Source organism: Bos indicus, chromosome 22 (assembly GCF_029378745.1).
Source record: "Bos indicus isolate NIAB-ARS_2022 breed Sahiwal x Tharparkar chromosome 22, NIAB-ARS_B.indTharparkar_mat_pri_1.0, whole genome shotgun sequence".
Lineage (NCBI taxonomy): Eukaryota > Metazoa > Chordata > Mammalia > Artiodactyla > Bovidae > Bos > Bos indicus.
Genome location: NC_091781.1, coordinates 42,784,309 through 42,798,510, shown reverse-complemented (window position 1 = coordinate 42,798,510; position 14,202 = coordinate 42,784,309). Strand labels below are relative to the sequence as shown.

General features: G+C 43.6%; 1 protein-coding gene across 4 annotated transcripts in view; it reads left to right on the top strand.

Annotated features, from left to right (window-relative positions):
- Nucleotides 1-14,202, top strand: part of KCTD6 (potassium channel tetramerization domain containing 6) — a 47,871-nt gene that overhangs the window by 9,908 nt on the left and 23,761 nt on the right. The gene's annotated exons all lie outside the window — the stretch shown is intronic.

Genomic DNA, 14,202 nt, shown 5'->3' with positions numbered 1-14,202 from the left:
TGATTGCAGCAGTGTTGCATTACTGGTATACACCGTCCTGGGTCATGGTGAGATACATGTAAAGATACACGTGTGCATGCATATATATTGCTGGCTTTTGATTTGCTAGTCTGTTGTGGAATTTTATGTGTATGTTTATGGAAGATTTCTTGTGTTGTCTGATTTTGGTATCAGTGTCATGGTGGCCTGCCTCAAATGGAGTTGGGAAGTGTTCCCTCCTCTTCTGCTTTGTGAAGGAGGTTGTATAGAATTGGTTTTATTTCTTCCTTAAATGTTTGGTAGAATTTATATTTGAAACCGTCCAGAGATTTCTTTCTCATGGAGCTTTTGACTACAAAATCTGTTTCTCTAATGATATAGAGTTATTCAGGCTATCTATTTATTCTTGGGTAAATGTCAGATGCTGTTATTTTTCAAGGACTAAGTCCAGTTCATGAAGGTTGCCAAATTTATATATGTTGATTTGTTCACAAAATTCACTTTTATGTTCTGTAGGGTTTGTAGTGATATCCCCCTTTTCATTCCTGAAATTGGTAACCTCTGTCTTTCTTCCTTATTTTTTTGTCAGTCTGGCTAGAGAATATTCATATTTTACATTTTTGCAGGTAATCAGATGATTTGGATTTCCACCTGCCTGCTGTGGGCTGTGGTTCCAAAGTCAGCTCAGTTTTTAAAGTTCCAAATTTTTAAAAACATTTTTATTATTTCCTTCTTTTTGGCTGCACTGGGTCTTTGTTGCTACAGGCAGGCTTCTCGTCGCATTGGCTTGTCTTGCTGCAGAGCATGAGTGCAGGCTCAGTGGTTGTGGCTCAAGGGCTTAGTTCAGTTCAGTTCAGTTCAGTTGCTCAGTCGTGTCTGACTCTTTGTGACCCCATGAATCGCAGCACACCAGGCCTCCCTGTCCATCACAAACTCCCGGAGTTCACTCAAACTCATGTGTATCGAGTCAGTGATGCCATCCAGCCATCTCATCCTCTGTCGTCCCCTTCTCCTCCTGCCCCCAATCCCTCCCAGCATCAGAGTCTTTGCCAATCAGTCAACTCTTCGCATGAGGTGGCCAAAGTACTGGAGTTTCAGCTTTAGCATCATTCCTTCCAAAGAAATCCCAGGGCTGATCTCCTTCAGACTGGACTGGTTGGATCTCCTTGCAGTCCAAGGGACTCTCAAGAGTCTTTTCCAACACCACAGATCAAAAGCATCAATTCTTCGGCGCTCAGCTTTCTTCACAGTCCAACTCTCACATCCATACATGACCACTGAAAAAACCATAGCCTTGACTAGATGAAGCTTTGTTGGCAAAGTAATGTCTCTGCTTTGCAATATGCTATCTAGGTTGGTCATAACTTTTCTTCCAAGGAGTAAGCGTCTTTTAATTTCATGGCTGCAGTCACCATCTGCAGTGATTTTGGAGCCCCAAAAATAAAGTCTGACACTGTTTCCACTGTTTGCCCATCTATTTGCCATGAAGTGATAGGACCGGATGCCATGATCTTCGTTTTCTGAATGTTGAGCTTTAAGCCAACTTTTTCACTCTCCACTTTCACTTTCATCAAGAGGCTTTTAAGTTCCTCTTCACTTTCTGCCATAAGGGTGGTGTCATCTGCATATCTGAGGTTACTGATATTTCTCCCGGCCATCTTGATTCCAGCTTGTGCTTCTTCCAGCCCAGCGTTTCTCATGATGTACTCTGCATAGAAATTAAATAAGCAGGGTGACAATATACAGCCTTGACATACTCCTTTTCCTATTTGGAACCAGTCTGTTGTTCCATGTCCAGTTCTACCTGTTGCTTCCTGACCTGCATACAGGTTTCTCAAGAGGCAGGTCAGGTGGTCTGGTATTCCCATGTCTTTCAAAATTTTCCACAGTTTATTGTGATCCACACAGTCAAAGGCTTTGGCATAGTCAATAAAGCAGAAATAGATGTTTTTCTGGAACTCTCTTGCTTTTTCGATGATCCAGTGGATGTTGGCAATTTGATCTCTGGTACCTCTGCCTTTTCTAAAACCAGCTTGAATATCAGGAAGTTCACGGTTCACATATTGCTGAAGCCTGGCTTGGAGAATTTTGAGCATTACTTTGCTAGCGTGTGAGATGAGTGCAATTGTGTGGTAGTTTGAGCATTCTTTGGCATTGCCTTTCTTTGGGATTGGAATGAAAACTGACCTTTTCCAGTCCTGTGGCCACTGCTGAGTTTTCCAAATTTGCTGGCATATTGAGTGCAGCACTTTCACAGCATCATCTTTCAGGATTTGAAATAGCTCAACTGGAATTCCATCACCTCCACTAGCTTTGTTCGAAGTGATGCTTCCTAAGGCCCACTTGACTTCCCATTCCAGGATGTCTGGCTCTAGGTCAGTGATCACACCATCGTGATTATCTGGGTCCTGAAGATCTTTTTTGTACAGTTCTTCTGTGTATTCTTGCCATCTCTTCTTAATATCTCCTGCTTCTGTTAGGTCCATACCATTTCTGTCCTTTATCAAGCCCATCTTTGCATGAAATGTTCCCTTGGTATCTCTAATTTTCTTGAAGAGATCCCTAGTCTTTCCCATTCTGTTGTTTTTCTCTATTTCTTTGCATTGATCGCTGAAGAAGGCTTTCTTATCTCTCCTTGCTATTCTTTGGAACTCTGCATTCAGATGCTTATATCTTTCTTTTTCTCCTTTGCTTTTCGCTTCTTTTCACAGCTATTTGTAAGGCCTCCCTAGGCAGCCATTTTGCTTTTTTGCATTTCTTTTCCATGGGGATGGTCTTGATCCCTGTCTCCTGTACAATGTCACGAACCTCTGTCCATAGTTCATGTTGGATTAGGCCATGAACCATGTTGGATTAGGCCCTCCCCTAATGACTTCATTGTACCTTCATTACCAACTGCTGTGACATTCTGTGATACTGAGGGTTATGACTTCAGTATAGGAATTTGATGGGGATACAAGTCCGCCAGTAACAGTGTGGCTTTAGTTCGTCTGCTCTGTTGTTCACTGCTTACTGCTGTTTCTGCATCTGGACCAAGGAGGACAGGAGAGAAACAGCAATGGTATTCTCTCCCTGCTCTTGGAATCCCAGCTCCTCTGCTTAGAGACAGATTCCCCCCCACCCCACCTTAGAGTGTTAAGCCAGAGAAGGCAATGGCACCCCACTCCAGTACTTTTGCTTAGAAAATCCCATGGACGGAGGAGCCCGGTGGGCTGCAGTCCATGGGGTCGCTAGAGTCGGAGGCGACTGAGCGATTTCACTTTACTTTTCACTTTCATGCATTGGAGAAGGAAATGGCAACCCACTCCAGTGTTCTTGCCTGGAGAATCCCAGGGACGGGAAGCCTGGTGGGCTGCCGTTATGGGGTCGCACAGAGTCGGACACGACTAAAGTGACGCAGCAGCAGCAGAGTGTTAAGCATCTGACCACCCACTGCTGCCGCCAGCACTAAGGTATTGCATGCAGGCTAGGGCAGGAAACAGAGAAAAGAAAACCAAGATTGAAATGGAATATTCTCCCGAAGCCCCCACCCGCCAGATCAGAAAGAGAGGGCTTCTCTTGGAACTCTTTCTGTCTGCACTCGATGAAAACTTCTGAGTTTTAAGCAGGTGCCTTTGAATTTAGGCCAGGCAGTGCTGAAGGGAGAAAACCGAACTCCCCACCAGTTTTATGGACTTTTGAATTCTGGTCTTTTTTCTGATTCTCCTGATACCATTTGCTTTCCACCATCCTTGGGTCATTGCTGTCTATGTTGAAAGGGTCTGTAGTTGCAGTTAGTATGATAGCTAGGGCAGCGTGTGCTTGTCTTTCCTTGAATCCTCACCATGTACTTTGGCATATGTATTAACTTTTCTTTAAAAAAAAAAAATATATATATATATATTTATTTATTTATTTATTTATTTTATTTACTTACTTGGCTGCACCAGATCTTAGTTGCGGCACATGGGATCCAGTTCCCTGATCAGGAGTTGAACCCAGGCTCCCTGCATTGTGAGCAAGGAGCCTTAGCTACTGGAACTGTGCATTGTAAATTGTGTTCAGTATTGTTTTGTTGATTTCCAGATGTAAATTCCAATAAAGAGTATCTGAAAGTGGCTTTTCCCCTACAGCTTTGCTGATACTCGTAAGTACACATTTCTACATTGACATCGGTATTAAAGGTCCACAGGCAGGAGAAGGCATCCCAGCGCTGCCACTCACCTTGAGCTCATTGCTTATGGCATCTGTACATCATCTCTCATCTGTCAAATGAGTGTCTTGAGTCTACTTGGGCCACTGTAGCAAAATATGGTAGACATGGTAACTTAGAAAACAGCAGAAACTTTTTTTCAAATTTCTGAAGACTGGCAAGTCCTAGATCAGGGTGTCAGCAGATGTGGTGTCTGGTGAGAGCCTGCGTCCGGGTTCATAGCTGTCCATTTTATCAGTGTCTTCGATAGCAGAAGGCATGAGGCAGCTCTCCAGGGTCTTCTTTTTTTTAAAATAAGGGCACTGATCCCATTTATGAGGGCTTTGCTCTGGGACCTAATCACCTCCCAAAGCTTTCATCTCTGTCACATTGGGGATTAGATTTCAATGTATATATTTTGTTGGGGGGGTGCAATACGTTCAGTTTATTGCAGTGGAGATAGTAGTGCGTACCGTTTAAGACTGAGGGGCAGGCGAGTTCCCCAGTTCTCTCTCTACAAGGACTGGAGGAAATCTCTGGGTTCGTGGGCAGCTGGCAGGCCCACGAATATCTGTAGGCCTGAGACCTCAGAGAGATATTGGTCATGTCCAGCAGAGCAAGTGGTGACTCAGCTGGTTTATCTACGGCTTGTTTCCCCACTAGGGTGGGAAAAGGGTTAGTCTGACCAAATATAGTTCAGTATGTGGTAAAAACCCACGTAGTCAGAGATGCTCAGTAGGTCTATAAATTGATCAATCGGTATATAATGTAAATAAAGGAACATAATGTGTCATATATTGCATTTAAGTGTGTAGAGAAAAAGAAAGGCCTAGCTAGCATTGAATCTCTACTTCATTTTTACCACATACTGAATTGTATTTTCCCTGGAGAATTTTATGCATGGAGGAGGCTGGCGGGTTACAGTTCATGGGGTCGTAAAGAGTCAGACACAACTGAGTGACTTTCATTTATATATATATATTATCTGATAACATGTATATTATTTATACATGTTAATATATATTAATATATGTATATTGTATATATGCATATTATGAATTACATGTTATTTGACATATTTAGAAATCTAGATTGGAGAAGGCGATGGCACCCCACTCCAATACTCTTGCCTGGAGAATCCCATGGGCGGAGGAGCCTGGTAGGCTGCAGTCCATGGGGTCGCTAAGAGTCGGAGACGACTGAGCGACTTCACTTTCACTTTTCTCTTTCATGCATTGGAGAAGGAAATGGCAACCCACTCCAGTGTTCTTGCCTGGAGAATCCCAGGAACGGGGGAGCCTAGTGGGCTGCCGTCTATGGGGTCGTACAGACTGAAGTGACTTAGCAGCAGCAGCAGCAGAAATCTAGATAGCGTGTTTGTTTTTTTTACTACATACTGAGTTGTATTTTATATTTATTGTACTTTTTTTGAGATCAGAAAACAGTGAAAACTCATTACAAGATGGTCTGTGGGAAGAGGTGAATATCTGTAGTCATGGAGGGATTTTCCCAGAGCAGCCCAGAAGGGTCTAGTGTCATGGCCACCCCCTGCCTCCTCCCTGCTCTGCGGCCTGCCTCTAACAGGGTGGTCTGTAGGCTTTGTCACTTTCCTACGACTAAAGTGACCCTTCTGCTCTGGACCTGCCAGGAGCCTTTCAGGAGCTGAGAGTTTGGAAAAGTGGGGAAAAGGCTACATTGGGAAAAGGCCCAGATGCCAGGCCCTGCTGGGGGCCCTTGATGCCTGGACAGGTTGGAGTCACTGAGCTTTTTAGAGCCCTGTTGTCTGCTCCATAACAGCCGTTTCCTGTCTGTGCTGCTCGCCTTGGGCTAAGCAAAGGCAATGAGTTGACTATGGAATCTAAGAGTAACAGAAGGGAAATATAAGAATGATTATGCTGTTGCTGCTGTTTACTCGCTAAGTCGTGTCTGACTCTTTGCAACCCCATGAACAGTAGCCTGCCAGGCTCCTCTGTCCATGGGATTTCCCAGGCGAAAATACTGGAGTGGGTTGCCATTCCCTTCTCCAGGGGATCTTCCTGATGCAGGGATTGAGCTCGCATCTCCTGCTTGGCAGGCAGAGTCTTCACCACTGAGCAACCAGGGAAGCCCAAGAATGACTGTAGGTAGCATTTATTTATCGAGCGGGTGCTCTGTGCTTGGCACTATGGCAGGTATTTATATACTGTATATCTTTTTTTTTTGTGTGTGTGTGTATATCTTATTTAATGTAGTGTTCCCTCACAACTTCTCTCAGAGGTGGTTGTTATTACTAATATATTTATTTCTATCGATGATATACTCTATACAGAATTCAAAGGGCATAAAGATTTTTGCTGTGATTCTCTAATTGAATAATTCTGGTAAATTAATAGTAGAGATAAAACAAATATGGTAAATGGTAACAGTTGTAGAATCTAAGTGGTCAGGATGGTCGTTATACTATTATACTATTCTTTCAACTTTTCTGTATGTTTGAAACTTTTTCATCCCAAATTTGGGGATAGAGAAAGTGAATTTCCCCCCATCCCCATCTCTCTTATGACATTTACCTTGCAGGAGACAAGCATTGCTACTAATTTCCTGCTTCTCCTTGGAGAGATAATGCGAATTTTATGAGTGTGTTCACACACACTTAGATTATGTCTGGTATTGCGTTGATAGACATTAGGTTTTGGAAGCTTATAAGGGTGCTGCCTAGAAAAGGCCATGCAGGTGAATTCCCACAGACCCTTTCCCGGGGGTTGGAGACCGTTTTGTTCCCCAGTTTCACCTGTAGAGGGCACTCTCTCATCTTGACTGGCAGCAGCAAGCTGCAGCAGGTTCAGAAAGGACCTTCTCAGGGGTGCTGCCACGTGTCTCACGAAGAAGGGGTCCTCTAAAAGTATAAATACTTGTGTTCTCTGGCCTTAGCCACATTTGTTGTGGGAAGCAAAGCTCAGACTCTGAGCGCACATTTTGGTTTTGCAGCAGCAAAGGGAAAGGTTGCTCAGAAAGCCTCACCCACGTGCTTGCTGTACCACGAACTTTCACAGGATGGATAAAACTCTCCATTTCCAGGCCCGAGAAGCACTTCATAGCATCCTGGACATTTTGATGTAGATTACTTGACTAGAGTTAAAAAATTCTTTTTTGACCAAAGGAAAGCCATTGTGTTTAATATGTTGAAGTGAAGTGAAAGTCACTCAGTCGTGTCCCACTCTTTGTGACCACATGGACTATACAGTCCATGGAATTCTCCAGGCCAGAACACTGGGGTGGGTAGCCTTTCCCTTCTCCAGGGGACCTTCGTTAGACCTCCTTTATGAAACCCTGGGGTTGGAAGGTGTCTGTGAATTAATAATACTAGCCTTATTCTATGTCTGGTTGTTATGCAACTTAGGGAGACAAGATTGCATCACATTATCTCCGAATCTGTATAAAAATGAAGAGTAGTATAATAGTGAGTACATAACTTAAAGTTTTTATTTATTTATAAAAATGTTCGTGTATTTGGCTGTGCTGGGTCTCGTTGTGGCGTGTGGGAACTTTTTACCTGTGGCATGTGGGATTGAGCTCCCTCACCGGGGACCGAACCTGGGCCCCTGCACTAGGAGTGCAGAGTCTCGCCTCTGGACCACCAGGGCAGTCCCAAGAGCTTTGTCAGTTTGAGAATGTTACATAAGTGGAATCATGCAGCATGAAATTTTGTTTTTTTCCCACTTAGCATAAAGCCCTTGAAATCCATCCAAGTTATTGCCTGTATCACTAGCTTGTTCATTTTTATTGTTGAATATAGTTCCATGGTCAGGATGTACCACATGTGGTTTGTTTAATCATTCACCTATTGTAGGACATTTTTTGGTTGTTTCCAGTTTGGGACTATTGCAGAGCAAGCGACTCTGAACAATCCTGCACAGGTTTTTGTGTGAACATAAGTTTTCATTTCGTTGGGATAGATGCCCAGGATTGCAATCGCTGGGTTGTAGGATAAGTGTATGCCTAGCTTTTTAGAAGCTGCCAAATATTTTCCAGAGTGCTGTACCATTTCACATTCCCATCCACAGTTTTCTTTTCATACAAATGCTATTGACTAGTGTTAGCACAACGGCACGAGGCCAAAGCCACGTGAGACTCTGAGATATTTTTAATTTCTAGAGAAAATTAATATACATTAGATGGAGAAGAAAAGAGAGCTCAGGACTAATCTCTTTGTTAGTCCACAAGGCCTCATGTTTATTATCCTGGGTTTTCAGAATGATTCTTCCCTCACCATCAAGCTAACCTTTGTTGGAAAGCCGCAGCACATTGCACAGGCCACTGGGGTGTGCCCCTGACCTCTGACCCCTGCTTGTATTCTGTCCCAAGGCTCCCTAGGAAGCTTGGTCTCATTGTGGAATCTTCTACCTCCGAGAATAGTCATTCAGACACCTTTCATTTCAGGAGTCATTTCAGAACCACCTCCTCCCAGGGGCTTCTGTACTTAACCTGCTCACCAGGTCCCCAGCACTAAACAGCATGAATGTGTCTGTCCACCCTGACCCCTATCCTCCAAGCTTTAGTTAGGGTCCAGATGTCAGGTCACGCCCTTCCTCGTGTCAAGAATGCAGGCTCCAGGTCATGCTGCCCTTCCTGATGTCCTTGGACAAGTAGTAACAGCTGAACCTGAATTTGCTCCCCTGTACAGTTGAGATGATAGATTATAACAATACCTACTAGCAGGGCCATTTGGTTGTCCTGAAGGTAGTAACAGGGCATCTACCATGGGCTGGCTGAGGACACAGTGGTGAACAAAGATGGGCCTTGTCCTCAGGGAGCAGAACTAAAAGAGAACAAAACTACAGTGTTCAGCCCAGCCTTTGACATGTAGTTGACAAACGTTAGTTGTTTGATTATTGTAGTTAAACTCAATACTTGTATATGGATCTGAATGGAATATGAACCCAGTATTATACATCAGGTCTAGTATAGACTCGTTCATTGTAGTCAGCCATTAATTACTATTAATTGTTAGGAGGTATGCTGGTTAATTGCTGACCAAGGTCACTCCATTTTGAGCTTAACACTTAGAATTATTCTGAATTTAATATCTTATGTCAAGTTCAGTAAAAGTCTCTCACTGTAAACATATAGCTTAGAAAAAAGTGTTGTTATTCACACTTGCAAAAAAGTCCCTAACAGTGTGTTCAAAGGTTCATATATTATCAAAAGCCTCCCATAACAGTAAAGAACAATTTTATTGTTCATAAAAAGTCACACATTCATAAATAATTAATCAGAATACAAAATTTAGCAGGGGGAAAAAACCCTTAGAGGAAATTAATTTTTTAAATTTGTAAAGATGTCCAAAAGTTGGCAAGAAAAAAAAAAAAGAAGCAGCAGCAGATGACAGCTGAATGAATACTGATAGAGTATTTGACTTGGAGGCAAACTGTTCATTATGCACTTGGTTACTGAGCAAGCTGGTCACTAGGACATGGAGCTCTGGCCAGAGTACTCTGTTCGTAGGCCGGAACCAACATGATGGCCGTGGGCGGGTTGGCTGCTGTTGGTAGGGCTGGATGGAAGTGTCCTCTTGGATGAGTCTTAAGCTACACCTCTGCTTCCAGGAAGTGGGGAGAGGGATAGGGGGCCTCTCTGACTTCCACATGGTAAACTGGGGCCTTGTTCCCGTCACAACCACAGATCAGATCAGATCAGTCGCTCAGTTGTGTCCGACTCTTTGCGACCCCATGAATCGCAGCACACCAGGCCTCCCTGTCCATCACAAACTCCCGGAGTTCACTCAGACTCACGTCCATCGAGTCAGTGATGCCATCCAGCCATCTCATCCTCTAGCGTCCCCTTCTCCTCCTGCCTCCAATCCCTCCCAGCATCAGGGTCTTTTCCAATGAATCAACTCTTGACATGAGGTGGCCAAAGTACTGGAGTTTCAGCTTTAGCATCATTCCTTCCAAAGAAATCCCAGGGCTGATCTCCTTCAGACTGGACTGGTTGGATCTCCTTGCAGTCGAAGGGACTCTCAAGAGTCTTCTCCAACACCACAGATCAAAAGCATCAATTCTTCGGCGCTCAGCTTTCTTCACAGTCCAACTCTCATATCCATACATGACTATTGGAAAAACCATAGTCTTGACTAGACAAACCTTTGTTGGCAAAGTAATGTCTCTGCTTTTGAATATGCTATCTAGGTTGGTCATAACTTTCCTTCCAAGGAGTAAGCGTCTTTTAATTTCATGGCTGCAGTCACCATCTGTAGTGATTTTGGAGCCCAGAAAAATAAAGTCTGACACTGTTTCCACTGTTTCCCCATCTATTTCCCACGAAGTGGTGGGACCGGATGCAGTGATCTTCGTTTTCTGAATGTTGAGCTTTAAGCCAACTTTTTCACTCTTCACTTTCACTTTCATCAAGAGGCTTTTGAGTTCCTCTTCACTTTCTGCCATAAGGGTGGTGTCATCTGCATATCTGAGGTTATTGATATTTCTCCCGGCAATCTTGATTCCAGCTTGTGTTTCTTCCAGTCCAGCGTTTCTCATGATGTACTCTGCATATAAGTTAAATAAACAGGGTGACAATATACAGCCTTGACATACTCCTTTTCCTATTTGGAACCAGTCTGTTGTTCCATGTCCAGTTCTACCTGTTGCTTCCTGACCTGCATACAGGTTTCTCAAGAGGCAGGTCAGGTGGTCTGGTATTCCCATCTCTTTCAAAATTTTCCACAGTTTATTGTGATCCACACAGTCAAAGGGTTTGGCATAGTCAATAAAGCAGAAATAGATGTTTTTCTGGAACTCTCTTGCTTTTTCGTGATCCAGCGGATGTTGGCAATTTGATCTCTGGTTCCTCTGCCTTTTCTAAAACCAGCTTGAACATCAGGAATTTCATGGTTCACATATTGCTGAAGCCTGGCTTGGAGAATTTTGAGCATTACTTTGCTAGCGTGTGAGATGAGTGCAATTGTGTGGTAGTTTGAGCATTCTTTGGCATTGCCTTTCTTTGGGATTGGAATGAAAACTGACCTTTTCCAGTCCTGTGGCCACTGCTGAGTTTTCCAAATTTGCTGGCATATTGAGTGCAGCACTTTCACAGCATCATCTTTCAGGATTTGAAATAGCTCAACTGGAATTCCATCACCTCCACTAGCTTTGTTCGTAGTGATGCTTTCTAAGGCCCACTTGACTTCCCATTCCAGGATGTCTGGCTCTAGGTCAGTGATCACACCATCGTGATTATCTGGGTCGTGAAGATCTTTTTTGTACAGTTCTTCTGTGTATTCTTGCCATCTCTTCTTAATATCTTCTGCTTCTGTTAGGTCCATACCATTTCTGTCCTTTATCGAGCTCATCTTTGCATGAAATGTTCCTTTGGTATCTCTGATTTTCTTGAAGAGATCCCTAGTCTTTCCCATTCTGTTGTTTTCCTCTATTTCTTTGCATTGATCGCTGAAGAAGGCTTTCTTCTCTCTTCTTGCTATTCTTTGGAACTCTGCATTCAGATGCTTATATCTTTCCTTTTCTCCTTTGCTTTTCACTTCTCTTCTTTTCACAGCTATTTGTAAGGCCTCCCCAGACAGCCATTTTGCTTTTTTGCATTTCTTTTCTATGGGAATGGTCTTGATCCCTGTCTCCTGTACGGTGTCACGAACCTCATTCCATAGCTCATCAGGCACTCTATTTCTCACTTCCACTGTATAATCACAGAGGCCCCCAAATAGTAACCAAAAGATGTTCATTATGGTAAATGAATAGACAGAGTAAGGTAACATTGACTCCAGTCACTGTTCCTCAGCCATCCAGCAATGTGACTTTGCAAAAGTACTCTAAGCTCTCCTCAGCCTGAATTTACTCATGCATAAAATGTCAGTGGACTTAGATTGTCGCTGCCATCCCTGTAAGCCCAAGATTTCCTGAGATTTCACTGCTGTCGGGACTCCTCCCATGCTCTGACCTTTCCAGAAGGCTGGAGGCTAGAATGGAGATAAGGAGTACCATTTTTTTTTTTTTTTTGAGGCGTTTGAAGACAGGCATGACTTTGCTATAGCAAAGGTTAATGTTCCGTGTCTCTAAGATCCATTTCCCTAGGCTCTCAGAATGTAAATGTTAAAGCGATGAAAACAGCGAAATCTAGCTCTGGTTCATTTGAATCAGGGCTCCTCACCCCTCATGGTGCAGTCCTGGAACAGAAGGCCTCCTCTGTGGCCTGCAGCTTCATAAACTTGGGTTTAGGTTGTCAGCACTGATTTAAACAGATTTGGTAGTTCAGTTTGCTTCTGGGAAAGAACTGACATTCACAGTGGGGTTTGGGGGCTAACAGTGAAACCTGAGCTGGCTTCTTCCCTCCCTGGAGGGGCAGAGTGAGTCAGATGTTTGCACAGAAGGCTGTGGTGTCAAATCCTCAAATTCACAGGCCTTATGCTTTCTCCACTTCAAACCAGAAAGGTGTTGCAACACGGTTTTAATTGCTAAACCCTAGCTGCAAACCCAAATCTTGGGATTTATTAAGAGTTGGGTGTGAAAGGCAATGAATACTGGCTGTTTTCTGCCAGGTGTGTTTCTTTGTTCCTCCTTCACTCATTTGCTTCTGTGTTTGTGCCTAAAATCCCGGATCAAAGGGCTGCTGTCCTCCAGGCTCTAGGCCTATAGTGGTGGCTACTTTTTGCCTTCATTTCGCTTCCTTGCTGGAATCTGTAGACCTTGTATTCATTCACCTCAGTCTGTTGAGAATAAGCAACTCTTGAAATCTTCTTGCTGTAGCTGGTATGCATCTCAGCCCGCAACTCAGGTGGGCAAGAAATAAGGCTTGCTTTCCTAGAACTGCACTCTGAGTGCAGGTCTCTGTCCTGCTAAGCTGGTGTAAAGCCTCTAACAGCAGTCTGTCCTGGGCACATCCACCGTCTCCTCGGCAGTACATACATACTGAGTGTCTCTCGGTCCTGGGGTTTAACCAAGGGGGAGAGGGAGAACTCTGGCTCTGGGTCATTAGTCACATGGTTGTCATTCGTCACAGGACTTGTTGGCTTCGCCCATGTTGACTTAAAAATATGAGTAGTCACGATCTGAAAGTTGAGAGTTATGTTTTATTCAGTAGGAATTTTTAGGACTTCAAGCCTGGGAGACAGCATGTCAGATAACCCAGAGGGCACTGGCTGGGAAGGGTGGGGCTGTTGGATTATATGGAAATTTGCAACAAAGGGCAGGTAGTCTAAATATCAAAAATATTTTTGTGAATTAAAGAAAACCAGATATCTCAAATTAAGGAATTTAGTGCTTCTCTGTATGTGGGAAGATGCAAGTGTCTGGGCTCACTGAAATCATCCCTTTCAGCTGCACCTCAGCTATCTGGGGCCAATATCCTGTGGTTTTCCTCAGTGTTCACCACAGAGAGTGGCTGCTGGATTGCAGGTATCCTTCTCCTTCCTGGTTGCTCTTAGGGCTCAGAAATTCACAATTGGAGGGCCTAAATTGCAGATGACTGTGACATCCTTGTTTATGGATATGACAAGAAATACTCCATTTCTCACCTGTGTGGCCCCTTTGGCTCCAGGGTTCTCTGCTGCTTTCCTGACATTGTGGGGCCCCAGGAATATTTGAGGTTGTCCCTCAGGCTCTTTGCACCACCTTTCATAGGCTTGCAGACTCCAGGCAGCATTCCCAGAATCATTTCCCTTTTCAGGTAAGAGGAAGGGAGAAAGGAAAACACAGGAAGAACTGACGGTGTGGATTAACAGTCTTGGCATAATCAGGCTGGTAGTCAGTTCACCCTTTACTCCAGCTCTGTGTTTCTACATGGGAGATTATAGGCATCTACTTTTTAAAAAGGGATAATTAAATGTTAAAAAGTAGTCTCCTTTTAACATCCATTGAATACATTCTGAACCCTGGCATTATCCAATTTAATCAGCACACCTGCCTTTTGAACTAAGAACTATGGTTATATCCATTTTTTACAGATCTGCACACTGAGGTTCAGGAAGATAAGAAACTTGCCAAAGGTCACACAGTCAGTAGTGAGAGAGTTGGGATTTGAATTTCAGTCATCTGGACTCTAAAATCCAAATCCTTATTTGTAGG